Genomic DNA, 10256 nt, shown 5'->3' on the forward strand with positions numbered 1-10256 from the left:
TCACTGTGTGTCACTGTGTGTCTCTGTGTGGTCTCTGTGTATCTCTGTGGGGTCTATGTGTCTCTGTGTATATGTGTGTCTCTGTGGGGGTCTATGTGTGTCTATGTGTATCTCTGTGTATCTCTGTGTGTCTCTGTGTGTCTCTGTCTCTGTGGGGTCTATGTGTGTCTCTGTGTGTGTCTGTGTATCTCTGTGTGTCTCTGTGTGTCTCTGTGTATCTCTGTGTGGTCTATGTGTGTCTCTGTGTGTGTCTCTGTGGGGTCTATGTGTGTCTCTGTGTGTCTCTGTGTGTGTCTGTGTATCTCTGTGTGTCTCTGTGTGTCTCTGTGTGTTTATGTGTGTCTCTGTGTGTCTCTGTGTCTCTGTCTCTGTGGGGTCTATGTGTGTCTCTGTGTGTCTCTGTGTGTGTCTGTGTATCTCTGTGTGTCTCTGTGTGTCTCTGTGTGTCTCTGTGTGTCTCTGTGTATCTCTGTGTCTCTGTCTCTGTGGTGTCTATGTGTGTCTCTGTGTGTCTCTGTGTGTGTCTGTGTGTCTCTGTGTGTCTCTGTGTGTCTCTGTGTGTCTCTGTGTGTGTCTGTGTATCTCTGTGTGTCTCTGTGTGTCTCTGAGGGTCTCCATAGCTGTCAACCCCTTATCAGTGCCCCATACCTTATTACAAACCAACTCAGACTTCCTTGGTCACCCCCCATGCCCATTCTAACCTCAACGTCCATCCTACAAAGGACAATCACGAGTGAGAAACACAAACAAATAGACACAACTTTATTTTCATATTTTTGTTTTTCGCATCGTGTGGACCTCAATTCTCCACCTGTACATGAGATAGGGGGTTAAACCGGCATGCGTCTTCCAGGTATAGTTGAGTATGTGTGTTGGTTAACATGTGTGTTGTTTGGTCAACATGTGTGTTGGTTAACATGTGTGTTGGTTAACATGTGTGTTGTTCGGTTAACGTGTGTGTTGGTTAACATGTGTGTTGGTTAACATGTGTGTTGTTTGGTTAACATGTGTGTTGGTTAACATGTGTGTTGTTTGGTTCATATGTGTGTTGGTTAACGTGTGTGTTGTTTGGTTAACGTGTGTGTTGGTTAACATGTGTGTTGGTGAACATGTGTGTTGTTTGGTTCACATGTGTGTTGTTTGGTTCATGTGTGTTGGTTAACATGTGTGTTGTTTGGTTCACATGTGTGCTGGTTGGTTCACATGTGTGTTGTTTGGTTCACATGTGTGTTGGTTAACATGTGTGTTGTTTGGTTCACATGTGTGTTGTTTGGTTCATATGTGTGTTGGTTAACATGTGTGTTGTTTGGTTCACATGTGTGCTGGTTGGTTCACATGTGTGTTGGTTGGTTCACATGTGTGTTGGTTCACATGTGTGTTGGTTAACATGTGTGTTGGTTAACATGTGTGTTGTTTGGTTAACATGTGTGTTGTTTGGTTAACATGTGTGTTGTTTGGTTCACATGTGTGTTGGTTAACATGTGTGTTGTTTGGTTCACATGTGTGTTGGTTCACATGTGTGTTGGTTGGTTCACATGTGTGTTGTTTGGTTCACATGTGTGTTGGTTGGTTCACATGTGTGTTGTTTGGTTCACATGTGTGTTGGTTGGTTCACATGTGTGTTGTTTGGTTCACATGTGTGTTGGTTAACATGTGTGTTGTTTGGTTCACATGTGTGTTGGTTGGTTCACATGTGTGTTGGTTAACATGTGTGTTGGTTGGTTCACATGTGTGTTGGTTGGTTAACATGTGTGTTGGTTGGTTCACATGTGTGTTGGTTGGTTCACATGTGTGTTGGTTAACATGTGTGTTGGTTGGTTCACATGTGTGTTGGTTGGTTCACATGTGTGTTGGTTGGTTAACATGTGTGTTGGTTGGTTCACATGTGTGTTGGTTGGTTCACATGTGTGTTTGTACTCTTTGGTTCTTTCGGTAAAGTCACCAATGATAGAAGAAGTAGCGATGAAATAAAAAAAGTGGAGATGGGAAGACGAATTCTTGCAGTCACCGAAAAGATTTAAGTCAAAATCTCGGGCGTTTGTATCTCACAACGACAACAACTCTAAAACAACAACACTAAACACAACAACAACAACACTAAACACAACAACACTAAACACAACAACACTAAACACAACAACAACACTAAAAGCAACAACACTAAACACAACAACAACAACACTAAACACAGCAACACTAGACACAACAACACTAAAACAACAACACTAAAACAACAACACTAAAACAACAACACTAAAACAACAACACTAAAACAACAACACTAAACACAACAACATTAAACACAACAACAACAACACTAAACACAGCAACACTAAACACAACAACAACAACAACACTAAACATAACAACACTAAAACAACAACACTAAAACAACAACACTAAAACAACAACATTAAACACAACAACAACACTAAACACAGCAACACTAAACACAACAACAACACTAAACATAACAACACTAAAACAACAACACTAAACACAGTGTAGTGTATAGTGTAGTGTATAGTGTATTGCATAGTGTAGTATAGTGTAGTGTGTAGTGTAGTGTGTAGTGCAGTATAGTGTAGTGTATTGCGTAGTGTATAGCGTAGTGTATAGCGTATTGCATAGTGTAGTATAGTGTAGTGTATAGTGTAGTGTAGTGTATAGTGTAGTGTATAGTGTAGTCACTGTAGGTGTATAGTGTAGTGTATTGCGTAGTGTATAGTGTAGTGTATAGTGTATTGCATAGTGTAGTGTGTAGTGTATAGTATAGTGTAGTCTATAGTGTAGTGCATAGTGTAGTGTGTAGTGTAGTGTATAGTGTATTGCATAGTGTAGTATATTATAGTGTAGTGTATAGTGTATTGCATAGTGTATAGTGTAGTGTGTAGTGTACAGTGTAGTGTATAGTGTAGTATTGCATAGTGTATAGTGTAGTGTATAGTGTATTGCATAGTGTATAGTGTAGTGTATAGTGTAGTGTGTAGTGTGTAGTGTAGTGTAGTGTGTAGTGTATAGCATAGTGTATAGTGTATAGTATAGTGTAGTGTATAGTGTAGTGTATAGTGTAGTGTATAGTGTAGTGTATAGTGTATTACATAGTGTATAGTGTAGTCTGTAGTGTGTAGTGTATAGTGTAGTGTATAGTGTATTGCATAGTGTATAGTGTAGTGTGTAGTGTATAGTATAGTGTAGTGTGTAGTCTATAGTATAGTGTAGTGTGTAGTCTATAGTGTAGTGTGTAGTGTAGTGTATAGTGTAGTGTATAGTGTAGTATGGTGTAGTATATAGTATAGTGTAGTGTATAGTGTAGTATATAGTGTAGTGTATAGTGTAGTCTATAGTGTATTGCATAGTGTATAGCATAGTGTAGTCTATAGTGTAGTGTATAGTGTAGTGTATAGTGTAGTGTATAGTATAGTGTAGTATAGTGTAGTCTATAGTGTAGTGTATAGTGTAGTCTGTAGTGTATAGTGTAGTGTATAGTATAGTGTAGTGTATAGTATAGTGTATAGTGTAGTGTATAGTGTAGTATAGTGTAGTCTATAGTACAGTGTAGTGTATAGTGTAGTGTATAGTGTAGTGTATAGTGTAGTCTATAGTGTAGTCTATAGTGTAGTCTATAGTGTAGTATAGTGTAGTCTATAGTACAGTGTAGTGTATAGTGTAGTGTATAGTGTAGTATAGTGTAGTCTATAGTACAGTGTAGTGTATAGTGTAGTGTATAGTGTAGTCTATAGTGTAGTCTATAGTGTAGTCTATAGTGTAGTGTGTAGTGTATAGTGTAGTATAGTGTAGTCTATAGTGTAGTGTATAGTGCGGTGTATAAGCGAGGCTGCGTGACGAGCACCGTTCCCTGGCACCCAGCCCGCTCCCCCTCACCCCTTGGAGCCGAATGTCAAATTCCGCCACCTGCAAGTCACCGGCTCGGCTTGGCCGCGCCCTGCCGGCGTGCTCATTCCACATTCCTCTGGGCGAGGGCCCGGCCACCGTGCTTCTGAATACTCGGAGGACGATATCAACAGCTCAGCGCCGAGCTGGTCACGAGCTGGTCACGTCAGTGCTGACGTGACACGCAAAGCTCACGCCGATTGGCCGTGTCGGGTGGTGGAGGGTTTGACGAACGCAGCGTTTATACGATCTTGAACTGAAGCTTTCGTGACTGCAGGAATCCATACACTTTTGGTTATTTCGGTAAAGTCGTCACGTGGGTAGAAATAAAATAATAGTTTCGATTTAAAGCTTCTTTCGTGACTGCAGGGATTCATCTTCTTGGTTCTTTCGTTAAAGTCACGTAGAAGGGAAATAATAAAGTAATAAAAATGAAACATAATAAAATAATTCTTCCCCCTCCAACCCAGCTTAAATATACGCTGCCAAGCCTGGTGGTGTTCATTCAGACGCTGTCTTCCCGACAGACCTGTTCTTCACCTGAGGACGGCTGCTTGCGTTGTGGCCGAAACGTCGTGAGAATTATTGTATTATGTTCTATTTTTATTATTTTATTATTTCCATTCTACGTGACTTTACCGAAAGAACCAAGAAGATGAATCCCTGCAGTCACGAAAGAAGCTTTAAATCGAAAAAAAACCTGTATCATGGGCCCAAAATAAGTTCTACGCACAGAACGTAGAAACTCCCCAAGCGAACTGCTGAGGGAGGGTGGCGTCTGTGTTGAAGACTGCCCTACATGGCATCATAACAACAGTCTGGACCACTCAACAGGTTTCGCCGGATTTTGAAGGAGATGCCCTCCCTGGTGGTCCCTCTCTTTCAGATGGTTGGACCGCAGTGATTGCAACAACTACAGGGGGCATCTCACTCCTCGAAAACGTTTTGTGGTTTGGCCATGTTTGTTTGTTGTAGTACGGAGTCAGACTGATGGTTTTAATCTAAGTTGTCTTGTGGTGGTTGTTGTTGTTGTTGTTTGACTTGCATCCCACTGGGATTTTTGCACACAGCGTTGGTGTACGGTGTTTTTTTCCTGGAATTTTTGCTGTCTTTTTCCCCTGGATTTTCAGTTTGCACTTAGTCGCATATTCACTTTAAGCTGTTTTCTTTTTCATGTTTTTTGATTGTTGCGGTCGCACCCGATTCAAGAGCCGAATGGCTCACAGGGCTACATACCTAATACATGAAACTTGAACTTGAACAGTTGGAGGCCGGGAAAGGTTCCTGGCGAAGATAACACTGGTTAACACAATTTTTCTGGCATAAGGTTATTCCAACGGTTTGAAGGTAATTTTGGGGTGCCGATTCCAAATCTGGCATCAGTTTTTGTCTATCACATCAGGTTTTTGAGATATCAAATATTGCAATTTCAATCAAAACTGCAGAAGAAAAATATTAAATAAATGTGGATATCTACATAAAATGATATTATAAACACACTATCCTAGAAACACAGCACCGTATTTTAACACTAAAGTAGTCATTGACTCGCAACAACTTGCAATCATAAGTGGCAGAGTTAATTTCGGGTAAAATCAATGAAAATGGGGTATGCCGATAGCATGAAAATGCGATGTGATAGAGCAAATCTGAGATCAGATTTGGAATCGGCACCCTGAAATTAGTCTAGAACAGCTGCAAAAGTCCAGGCCAGATTTTATTTTATTTTTTTGTTGACCAGCGTTATAAATCCTGTTGTGTGCATCGATGATCTGTTGATCACCAACGCCCACATATTATGTGCGTTGATGATCTGTCGATCGCTGCCCACTCTTTAAAAATTAAACCCGTAAAAACAAAGTTTTTCACTATAAATCCTTTATATGCGTGGCATCGGTTTTATGTTATTATTCATTTCTGTTTTTCTTGAGTAAGAGTTTCATTTTGATCACATTGGTATTTTAAATTAAATATAAGGAAAGGATTATAAGGTTTTCAGTTTTTGTGTGATTGCTTATATTGTACATTGTTGTTGTTTTCTTGAATAATTTTCCGTGTTTAGGAAAAATATATGATTGTGTTAGTGAAAATGTTTTTTCCTAAAAAGTGAAAATTTTGGAAAAAAAATTTCACGAAAATAAATTGTCACGCACAACGAGTCTGTGTGCAAAATGTCAGCTCGATTGGATCACGGGAAATGGGTTAAAAAACGACCGAAAGATTTGCACGGTCGTAAGCACGCAAGCAAGCAAGCAAGTGAACTTAATATAAAGGATTTAAAAAAATTAACCCGTAAAAACAAAGTTTTTCACTCTAAATCCTTTATATGCGTGGCGGCTAGAGTCCTCTCGTCCTCTGGCTTGAGATGGCTGCCACCTATGGGTCAGATGATTGTCTGCCAGCATTAAGCAATTGGAAATTACATATTTTTAAAAAATTCCCTAAACAGTGTAAAATTTAGGAAAAACAATTTCACTAAAATTAATTGTCACGCACAACGAGTCTGTGTGCAAAATGTCAGCTCGATCGGATCACGGGAAGTGGGTTAAAAAACGACCGAAAGATTTGCACGGTCGTAAGCGCGCAAGCAAGCGCGCAAGCACGCAATCAAGCAAGCGAGTGAACTTAATATAAAGGATTTAAAAAAGGAGTTGGAGACGCTGCTGCAGAACCTTGGAGGGCGTTTCTCAGACGCGGGGGGTGGCAGGTCTTTCACCATCGGCCCCGCACAACGAAAGCAAAGCCCCTGTCCTGGGTTATTTCTGCTCGTCTCCCTCGTCTCCCCCCCCCGTGCTTGACAGGGCAGTTGTGAAGAGGGTGGCGACGAATTTCGATGTAAAGCTTTCGTGACTGCAGGGATTCATCTTCTTGGTTCTTTCGGTAAAGTCATCACGTAGAATGGAAATTAAAAAAAAAACAATTCTCACGACGTTTTGGCTGCTTGCGTTGTGGCCGAAACGTCGTGAGAATTGTTTTATTATGTTTTATTTTTATTATTTTATTACTTCCCTTCGACGTGACTTTACCGAAAGAACCAAGAAGATCTTCTTGGTTCTTTCGGTAAAGTCACGTAGAAGGGAAGTAATAAAATAATATAAAAACATATGTTTTATATTAATATTATTTTATTATTATATTCTTGGTTCTTTCGGTAAAGTCACGTAGAATGGAAATAATGAAATAATAAAAATAAAACACAATAAAATAATTCTCACGACGTTTCGGCCACAACGCAAGCAGCCGTCCTCAGGTGAAGAACAGGTCTGAGGACGGCTGCTTGCGTTGTGGCCGAAACGTCGTGAGAATTATTTTATTATCTTTTATTTTTATTATTTACATTATTTCCATTCTACGTGATGACTTTACCGAAAGAACCAAGAAAAAAAAGGGTGGAGACGTTTCCACATCTGGGCAACGTGCTCATGACCGGTTCCGGCTTGACCGGTCGAGCGACATTCTGTGCGCCTAAGCGACCGGGTCTCTCTCTCCATGCGAAGATGCGTCTTTGTCGCGATTTTGTTAAATCCCTTATTTGTGATTTGCTAAACGTGGAGCCCTCTGCAAGGAACACGTGCGTTGATTTGAAACGTTCAGACTGACCTGCCTGCCATCCATCCCGCCTTTAACCAGATTCCTCCGGCAGGCAAGGCTGCGTTGGCTGGGTCATGTAGCTCGCAATTCCCAGCCACCGCATGCCTAGACAGCTTTTGTTCGGCCGGATCGAGGGGGCTAAACGGGCGCGGCACGGGCTAGAGGAGAGATGGAGTGATGTGGTACAGGAGGACGTGGAGCTGAGTGGACTTGCCGATGACTGGTACCAGCGGTGTCAAGATCGGCCTCAGTGGAGGAGGCTCGTGAAGGACGCTACTGGGCAGTTGGAGGCAGTCGCCCTCCAGCAACAACGGAGGGCGGAGGAGCGACGCTCACAACAACGAGCGGAGCGCCGGGTGGCTAAAGCACAGCAAGTTGGCACAGTAGGGGGCACAGGTGGTGCATCAGCCAGTCATCTCGGTCATCTCGGTCAGTCGACCTGTGGCACTTGCTGGGTCTGCCCTGTGACCTTCTGCCAGCGGGCGTTCGACACTTCACGTGGCCTCAACGTGCACCTGGCCTGGCACAAGCGTCGTGGTGACGTCACCGCCACTTAGTGGTGAATGTCGGTTGTTGTTGTTGTGAGTGTGTCACTGTGTGTGTGTGTCACTGTGTGTGTCACTGTGTGTGTGTCACTGTGGGGAGCGATAGTGAAGTGGTTAGCGCGCTGCGCTATGAACCTGGCGACCCGGGTTCGATTCCCGCTCACGGCCAACACCAGTGACGATTATCTGAACCGGTCCTGGGCCTCCCCTAGGTTGACTCAGCCTGAAATGAGTACCTGGTGTGGTGTGTAAACATCGCCACTGGGGAGACAAAGGCGGTCGGGCGTGGTGCTGGCCACCCACCCCCTCGTGTACCGTTCCGGCCTTCATAGGTGCTCGCTAACAGCACTTGCCCCTACAGTCTGTTAAGGCTATACGGGGGATCTTTGTCTTTGTTTTTGTCACTGTGTGTGTGTGTCACTGTGTGTCACTGTGTGTGTGTGTGGGGGGAGCGGTGGTGCAGCGGTTAGCGCTACGCCGCGCTACGAACCCGGCGACCCGAGTTCGATTCCGGCTCACGGCCAACACCGGCGACGATGAATCTGAACCGGTCCTGGGCCTCCCCCTAGGTCGACTCAGCCTCAACTGAGTAGCTGGGGGAGACAAAGGCGGCCGTGGGTGGTGCTTGCCACCCCACACCCCCTGCACCGGTGCTGCCGCTCGCAAACAGCACTTGCCCCAACGGTCTCTTAAGGCTACACGGGGGATCTTTGTTTTTTCTGTAGGGTTCTAACCTCTCCCTCTCCCCCCTCCTTCTCTTCCTGACCCCCTTACAGGGGTACCCCTACCCAGCTATGCAACCCACACCCGTGCAACCCGGAGGAGGGTACCCCCCTCAGCCTGGCTACCCGGGCTACCCCACTCAACCGGGGTACCCCACTCAACCGGGGTACCCCACTCAACCGGGGTACCCTCCCCAGCCGGGCTACCCCCCCCAGTACGGCGCGGATCAACCCCCAGCCTACAGCATCCCTAGGCACCCTCCCCAGCAGGGGTCTGGTGAGTCGTGGGGGGGTCTGGGTGGGTGGGTTTGGTGGGTGAGTTGGTGAATGGGTGAGTTGGTGGGGGAGTTGGTGGGTGAGTGGGTGAGTTGGTAGGTGAGTGTGTAAGCGGGTGAGTGGGTGAGTTGGTGGGTGAGTGTGTAAGCGGGTGAGTGGGTGAGTTGGTGGGTGAGTAAGTGGGTGAGTTGGTAGGTGAGTGTGTAAGCGGGTGAGTGGGTGAGTTGGTGGGTGAGTGTGTAGGTGGGTGGGTGAGTGAGTGGGTGTGTGGGTGAGTGAGTGGATGAGTGTGTAGGTGGGTGAGTTGGTGGGTGAGTGTGTAGGCTGGTGGGTGAGTGGGTGAGTTGGTGGGTGAATGTGTAGATGAGTGGGTGAGTTGGTGGGTGAGTTGGTGGGTGAGTGTGTAGGCTGGTGGGTGGGTGAGTGAGCGAGTTGGTGGGTGAGTGTGTAGGTGGGTGGGTAAGTGGGTGAGTTGGTGGGTGAGTGTGTAAGCGGGTGAGTGGGTGAGTTGGTGGGTGAGTAAGTGGGTGAGTTGGTGGGTGAGTGTGTAAGCGGGTGAGTAGGTGAGTTGGTGGGTGAGTGTGTAGGTGGGTGGATGAGTGAGTGGGTGTGTGGGTGAGTGAGTGGATGAGTGTGTAGGTGGGTGAGTTGGTGGGTGAGTGTGTAGGCAGGTGGGTGAGTGGGTGAGTGTGTAGGCGGGTGGGTGAGTGTGTAGGTGGGCGAGTGAGTTGGTGGGTGAGTGTGTAGGTGGGTGAGTTGGTGGGTGAGTTGGTGAGTGAGTGGGTGAGTTGGTGGGTGAGTGTGGAGGTGGGTGGGTGAGTGGGTGAGTTGGTGGGTGAGTGTGTAGGTGAATGAGTGTGTAGATGGGTGGGTGAGTGGGTGAGTTGGTGGGTGAGTTGGTGGGTGAGTTGGTGAGTGAGTGGGTGAGTTGGTGGGTGAGTGTGGAGGTGGGTGGGGTGAGTGGGTGAGTGGGTGAGTTGGTGGGTGAGTGTGTAGGTGGATGAGTGTGTAGATGGGTGGGTGAGTGGGTGCGTTGGTGGGCGAGTGTGTGTAGGCGGGTGGGTGTATGTGTGGGTGAGTTGGTGGGTGAGTGAGTGGGTGAGTTGATGGGTGAGTGTGGAGGTGGGTGGGTGAGTGGGTGAGTTGGTTGGTGAGTGTGTAGGTGGATGAGTGTGTAGATGGGTGGGTGAGTGGGTGCGTTGGTGGGCGAGTGTGTAGGTGGGTGGGT

The 10256-nt window shown here is 45.6% G+C and overlaps 1 long non-coding RNA gene across 1 annotated transcript in view; it reads left to right on the forward strand.

The window, feature by feature from the left end:
- The window catches only part of LOC144742307 (uncharacterized), a 28948-nt gene extending 19957 nt beyond the window's left edge, over positions 1-8991 (forward strand). Inside the window, exon 2 of the long non-coding RNA XR_013590077.1 lies at positions 8807-8991. This is a non-coding gene — a long non-coding RNA (uncharacterized LOC144742307). The remainder of the gene's footprint in view (positions 1-8806) is intronic.
- Positions 8992-10256: the final 1265 nt, after the last annotated feature.

Source organism: Lampetra planeri, unplaced genomic scaffold, assembly GCF_965212315.1.
Source record: "Lampetra planeri unplaced genomic scaffold, kcLamPlan1.2.h2 scaffold_980, whole genome shotgun sequence".
In the NCBI taxonomy this organism is placed as follows: domain Eukaryota; kingdom Metazoa; phylum Chordata; class Hyperoartia; order Petromyzontiformes; family Petromyzontidae; genus Lampetra; species Lampetra planeri.